At 36.0% G+C, this 6,739-nt stretch overlaps 1 pseudogene across 1 annotated transcript; it reads right to left on the reverse strand.

Annotated features, from left to right (window-relative positions):
• Positions 1–6,057: 6,057 nt before the first annotated feature.
• Positions 6,058–6,511, reverse strand: LOC309870334 (ATP synthase subunit d, mitochondrial pseudogene; annotated as a pseudogene). The gene has a single exon. The product of its transcript is annotated as an ATP synthase subunit d, mitochondrial pseudogene (transcript).
• Positions 6,512–6,739: the final 228 nt, after the last annotated feature.

Genomic DNA, 6,739 nt, shown 5'->3' on the forward strand with positions numbered 1-6,739 from the left:
TTATTGTTTAGTGCAGCAACCCCTGAAATTAAATGAACATATATAGGAGATTCATCATAAGCTATCTGCAGAATCCTGTTATAGAAAGACGGTGCTATCACAAAGTCTTCCCACAGTTAAACCCCCAGGATGGACTCATTCTGCAAAATACAACACTACATTGAATTAAGCGTGAAAGTTTTCTTTCTCTTTTTTCTACTTAAATAAGAAATCTTGTAATTGGATTTCAAATGCTCCTTGTGAAGTAATTATCTATAATCCATTCTCAAGTATTCTTTTTCAGTAAACCTGTAAGAGATGTTAAGCGATATCCCATATTTTCCCTTTCACAACTGCCACAAGGTTCTCGTCCAAACTGTTCTGATAATGAGTCTTTTGAATGAGAAGAGGGACCATTTTAACTTTTTAAAAACTAAATAGGAGTCATAAGACAAGAAGGTAAGCCAGAGGTGAAATGAGGAAGGGTCCAATGAGTTTCACATAATATCATGAAGAGTGCTACCAGAAATAATTAAAGCAATAAAAATATTTAAGCTGCGATTAGTGTTTAGAGATGCTGGCAATATGCATCATTAGGTCATTATGAAACAATATAAAATTTTAGAAATCCTAAAATCATCTTGATAAAAGTTTAGCATAAAAGAAATTCACAAAAAGAGCACTGAAGGTGAAAATAAACGGTGACCAGTGTTGGTGACAATTTTAGTAAAACATTTGAAATGACTGACAATGAAATAGCAACAGATTGTATACTCTAGAGCAAATAACTCTTAAATTGTAATTTGAGTGTGTTTCTTATGCCTTCAAACTAAAAAAAAAGGAAGTGCTTTCTATGGGAACTCACCAGCAAAGACTGACAACCATGGCTAGGTAATATCTTTCTGACATTTAGCAGCAGGGAAATCATCAGGAACCATTTAATCCCTCAGATTGTTTAGCTGTGACATTTTTGATGCATAGTACAAGAGATCTAACTATCAGCCAGAAAACAAAAAGAATTAACGTGACATTTGCACTACAAATCACTATCATGCTCCATTTGCCAGAATCTTTCCTAACAGCTGATACTCAGCATTTTGAATAAGGAACAAGTTAGTCAATCAACAAGAAGCAAACTCAGTTATTACTAAATGGACCTATGTAGTTACATTAAATCATGCAATGATTCACTTAATAAGCAATGTCTTGACCTCCTGCTGCATCCCAGGCACTGTTACACAGTAAGATTATCAAGAGGAAAAGACAAGGATCACAGGAGTTAGCCAGACAGCAAACAAAGAAACTGTAGCAGAAAGCAATGGGAGCATGCAGAAAAGGCACTTAACATCTGCTTTGGGGGTCAGGGAGGCTTGGTGGAGTGACACACTGTAAAGGAAAGCTCGATAGTATTTTTTTTCTGTCTGATATGAAAATAATGTCACCAAAAAAAAAAAAAGAGGATTTTAAAATGGGTTACAGATAATTACCTCACAAGCACTATAGAAAAAATCTATGTAAAATATTTTCAATACAAATTATGAAATATAAACAGGGGGAAAAAACAGAAAAAACTAAGATTAAATATTTAATACAAACTACCCTTTATAGATTCCTGAATTAAGTCCTTGTTGGGAATCTAGTTCTAGGAAGACTGTAAGACTGTTTAAAACTGTTTTACCAATATTAATCTTCTGATAGCATCTCAAAATTTATTCACTTAATTTTATGATGGAAATATTAGTTATCAACAGAATTGGAGAATTTAAATGTACAGATATGAGAAAGAGCTAACTGGAAATGGCTTGGGGGTGGATGGAGAAAGTCCAGCTTCAGAGGCAAAATGAGTATTTGTAGGAACAGATGGGTTCGAAGAAGTACATACAAGAACATGGGTGTGACAACATTAGTTGTATAAGTATAGGGGAGGGGGATAAGAAGTAGGCAGGAGCCAGTTAATGGGATGCCATTTATGATTGATAGAGTATAGATTTCATATCAGGACAGTGGAGAGCCCTTGAAGAATTTAAAGTCGATGTGTATCAAAATCACATTAGGTTGGAAAAGATTACGCAGAGGAGCAAGCAAAGTTGGCATTGAAAACTAGCATGAAGCCACTAGTGGTGATCGAACAAATGGCCCCAGTTCTTCATCTTTTCCTGCATCTAGCCTTGCATTGTGACTTTGCAGCAACCATCACTAAGTGCTGGAGTCTTCTTCTCCACCCCAAAATACGAGCTACCTTTATGACTTGATTTGGACAATAGAATATAGCCAAAGTGAGTATCCCAGTCCTGAGCCTTTCCATGTCTAACTTTATCATCTCAAAACCTTGCTTTCTTTGCCATGAGAACAGGTCAAGCTAAGCTGGTAAAAGGTGAGACACCACTTGGAAGTAGTCCAGTTACTCCAGCTAAGATAATGGTAGGTTAGGTACATAGAGCAAGATACCCCCAAAACATGTGAGAATCCAGACAAACAGCACTGTCTGTCCATCCACAGCTCCCAGCAGTCAGGAATGTGAGCCCAGCCAAGACCAGCAGAATCTCCCAGCTGACCCATAGACTTGGGAGTAATAATTGAGAGGTATTGTTTTATGCTGTCCAGTTTAGAGTTGTATATTACACAGCAGTGGATAACTGATGCGTCACTCTCACAGATTGCCCTTTGATGCATGACAGTGGGACACAATAAAAGGAAATTTCACTTCCAATTAAGAATCAAAGGTAAACCTTAAAAATAAAGAATGAAAGGTAAACCTTTAATACAGAATACAATCTATTTGTTAGTCTTTTTTTTTTTTTTTTTGGAAAATACTCAGGCATTGTTGAGGTTTCCAATTATTAATACATGTCTATCCCCATCAAAACAATAGACTTCTAAAGTATTGTATCTCTGTGCTCTTCATTTTCCCATTTTGCATTCAGCTGTTTCTCTCTCCAGTGCTGCTATGTAACCTCAGTGCCTCACAAAATCTATCTGCGGATTCTTTTTTTTTTTTTTTTAAAGATTTTATTTATTTATTTGTCAGAGAGAGAGTGAGCGAGAGTGAGCATAGGCAGACAGAGGGGAAGGCAGAGTCAGAGGGAGAAGCAGGCTCCCTGCGGAGCAAAGAGCCCGATGTAGGACTCGATCCCAGGACGCTGGGATCATGACCTGAGCCGAAGGCAGCTGCTTAACCAACTGAGCCACCCAGGCGTCCCCTATCTGCGGATTCTTAAAATAAGTGGTTTCAAATTCTGTTTATTACCCCTCCCAAGGAGGGAAGGGGATATCATTTGAAAAAGAAGGTAAAGCTTACTACATTTGACACTTGAACAATGCAGGGGTTAGAGACACCAACCTCATCTGCAGTCAAAAATCAATATATAACTTTTTTTTTTAAATTGAAGTATAGTTGGCATATTATTACATTAGGGTCAGGTGAAAAACAGTGATTCAGTGACTCTGAACATTATGTTATGTTCACAGTTGCAGCTACCATCTGTCACCATGCAACACTGCTGTAACACCACTGACTCTTTCCTTATGCTGTACCTTTCACCCTTGTGACTTAAACATTCTAAAAATGGAAGCCTATACCCCCCGTCCCCTCTCCCCTCAGCAGTCTCTAGGTTGTTGTCTATGTTTATGGGTCAGTTTCTGCTTTTGTTTGTTTTCATGTTTTAGAATCCAAATGTAGGTGAAATCATATGGCATTTGTCTTTTTCCGTCTGACTTATTTCACATAGCATAATATCCTCTAAGTCATTCATGTTGTTGCAAATGGCAAGATCTTTTTTTTCTTAACTAACGTATAATGTATTATTCAAATGGAAAGGTCTTATTCTTTCTTTTGGCTAAGCAGTATTCCAGTGTGTGTGTGTGTGTGTGTGTGTGTATTTATATATATTTTTATACTACATCTTCATCCATTCATCTTTCAACAGACACTTAAATTGCTTCCATATCTTAGCTGTTGTAAATAATACTTCAGTAAACACTGGGGTGCATATATCTTTTCAAATTAGTGTTTCTGTTTCCTTTGGGTAAATAGCCAGTGGAGGAATTGCTGGATAATATGGTAATTCTATTTTTAAGTTTTAAGGAACACCCATACCGTTTTCCTCAGTGGCTGCACTAATTTACGTCAAACCAGCAATGTACATAGACTTCTTTACATTCTTGCCAACACTTGTTATTTCTTACTTTTGGGGTACTAGCCATTCCAACTGGTATAGAATATTATTTCATTGTTGTTTTGATTTGCATTTCCCTGATGATTAGTGATGTTGAGCATCTTTTCATATGTCTGTTGACAATCTGTATGTCAGCTTTGGAAAATGTCCATTCAGTTCCTCTGCCCATTTTTTAATCAGATTATTGGTGTTTTGGATGTTTAGTTATAGAAATTCTTTATATATTTTGGATATAACTCCTATCAGATAAATCACTTGAAAATATCGTCTCCCATTAAATTGATTGCCTTTTTGTTTTATTGGTGGTTTCCTTTGCTATGCAAATTATTTTAGTATAGGCCAGTAGTTTGTTTTTGTTTTTGTTTTTCTTGCCAAAGGAGACATATCTAGAAAAATATTGCTAAGGCTGATGTCCAAGAGATTATTGCTTATATTTTCCTTTGTAATTATTTCATTTATTTATTTGAAAGAAAGAGAGCATGAGTTGCGGGGAGAGGCAGAAGGAGCAGGAGAAGTAGACTCCTCACTGAGGCTTGATCCCAGGACCTTGAGATCATGATCTGAGCCGAAGACAGACATTTAACCAACTGAGCCAGCCAGGTGCCTGCCTGTGTTTTCTTTTAGGAGTTTATGGTTTCAGGTCTCACATTTAGGTCTTAAATCCATTTTGAGTTTATTTTTGCATATGGTATAAGAAATTACTGCAGTTTTATTCTTTTGCATGTAGGTTTTCTCAGCACCATTTTTTGGAGAGATTGTCTTTTTCCCATTGTATATTCTTGCCTCCTTTATCATTTATTAGTTAACCATATAAGCATGGGTTTATTTCTGAATTCTCTATTCTGTTCTATTGATTTATGTATCTGTTTTTGTATGAATATCATACTGCTTTGATTATTGTAGCTTTGTAGTATATCTTAAAATTTGGGATTGTGATACATCCAGCTTTGTTTTCTTTCTCAGAATAGCTTTGGCTGTTTGAAGTCTTCTGGTTCCATACAAAGTTTAGTATTACTTGTTTTAGTTCTATGAGAAATGCTGTTATTTTGTTATTTTGATGGAGAGTGCTTTGAATCTGTAGATTGCTTTTGGTAGTATGGACATTTTAACAGTTATCAATTCATCCAATGCATGAACATGTTAGATCTTTGCATTTATTTGTGTTGCTTTCAGGGTTGTTGTTTTGTTTTGTTTTTTCCATCGGTGTTTTACTGTTTTTAGAGTATGACTATTGTACCTCCTTGGTTGATTCTTAGGTGTTTTATTTTTTCTGTGCAATTGTAAATGGAATTGCTTCTTGATTTCTTTTTCTGGTACTTTGTTATTAATGTACAGAAATGCAACAAATTTATGTATATTAATTTTGTATCCTGCAAATTTATGAAATTCCTTATTACTTCCAATAGTTTCTTGATAGAGTCTTAAGAGTTTTCTCTGTATAGTATCATGTCATCTCTAAGTAATGACAGTTGTACTTTTACCTTACCAACTAGGATATCTTATTTTTTTTTTTTTCTTGTCTAATTGCTATGGCTAGGATTTCCAATACTATATTGAATAAAAGTGATGAGGGTGGACATTCTTGTCTTGCACCTGATCTAAGAGGAAAACCTCTCAGGTTTTCACATTGAGTATGATGTTATCTGTGAGTATGTCATATATGGCCTGTATTATGTTGAGGTATGTTCCCTCTAAACCCACTTCATTCAAAGTTTTTATCATGAATGGATGTTGAAGTTTTCAGACATTTTTTCTATATCTCTTGAGATAATCATATGATTTTTATCCTTCATTTTGTTAATGTGGTATATCACATTGATCTACAAATTTTTTTGACCTTATCGTTATTTTTAATGTCCAACTTTTATAATACAAGGGCCAGAACTTTCTCTCCATCTCAAGTTTATAAATTTTCAATTGACTTTGAGGCCAATAGGGATACTTCTTGTCTAATTTGGATTCTGGGAAGACTTCATTCAGGTCCTCAATGGTCACCTGATCAAATGGAATTATGTTCCTCATCCTCTCCAGCTTTTTTTCATATTCCTCAATCCTGGTCTTTGAGAGACAAAAACTCAGCACAACTTTTCACATCTTCTTTTTCTTCAGCATCCACCTAAACAGTACATTTATCCTCTGGCACAGGAAACTTCAGGGCATTAAACTTCTCAAAGTCATCTACCAAGCCATTCTTTACCACATTGACCTTGTAGTGAGCCTGGGTGGTTTCTCAGGGAGAGTAGCCAACCTGGAGGTAAGTGTCTCATTCCAGGATTTCGGGGAGTTAGCAATGGCTTCTGGTTTGGGGGTATGATCCCCACAATAGCTACCCAGTTGGTGGTTCTTAAAGCAAGTTTTCACCCAGTGATCTTAGATCCTTTATTGACCCTGGCAGCCCAGAGCCCACTGCCTGATTTGTAAATATTCAACCATTTTTGCACTCCCAGAATAAATCCCACTTGATTGTGGTGAAGTCTTTTTAATGCATTGTCAAATTTGGTTCGCTAATACTTTGTTGAGGACTTTCACATCATGGTCATCAGGGATATTGGACTGTACTTCTTTCTTTTCTTTTTTTCTTTCTT

Source organism: Mustela nivalis (assembly GCF_964662115.1).
Source record: "Mustela nivalis genome assembly, chromosome: 7".
Classification (NCBI taxonomy): Eukaryota; Metazoa; Chordata; class Mammalia; order Carnivora; family Mustelidae; genus Mustela; species Mustela nivalis.